The sequence below is a fragment of the Egretta garzetta genome, unplaced genomic scaffold (genome assembly GCF_000687185.1).
Source record: "Egretta garzetta isolate BGI_Z169 unplaced genomic scaffold, ASM68718v1 scaffold108, whole genome shotgun sequence".
In the NCBI taxonomy this organism is placed as follows: domain Eukaryota; kingdom Metazoa; phylum Chordata; class Aves; order Pelecaniformes; family Ardeidae; genus Egretta; species Egretta garzetta.
The window spans coordinates 1,140,948-1,141,266 of record NW_009260614.1 but is presented as its reverse complement, the minus strand read 5'-3'; positions in this window follow the sequence as shown (position 1 = coordinate 1,141,266).

Genomic DNA, 319 nt, shown 5'->3' with positions numbered 1-319 from the left:
GGGGGGCGGTGGGGTGCGCACACGCGTGTGCCAGTGCACACAGCTGGGCTGCGCGGGGCCACAGGGTGGGCTGAGCCCGGCCGGGGGGGCATGTGTGTGCACGCGTGTGCGTCTGCGTGGGTGTGCGTGCGTGTGGGTATGCCTGTGTGGGGCGGGGTGTGTGCGTGTGCACGCGTGTGCATGTGTGTATGTGCGTGTGCATGCACGTGCGCCCGCGTGGGGGTGTGTGGGCATGTGCGTGTGCACATGTACACGTGTGCGTGTGTGCGTGCGTGCGTGTGCCCACTGCGGGGGTGCGGGTCGGGTGTGGGGCCGTGGG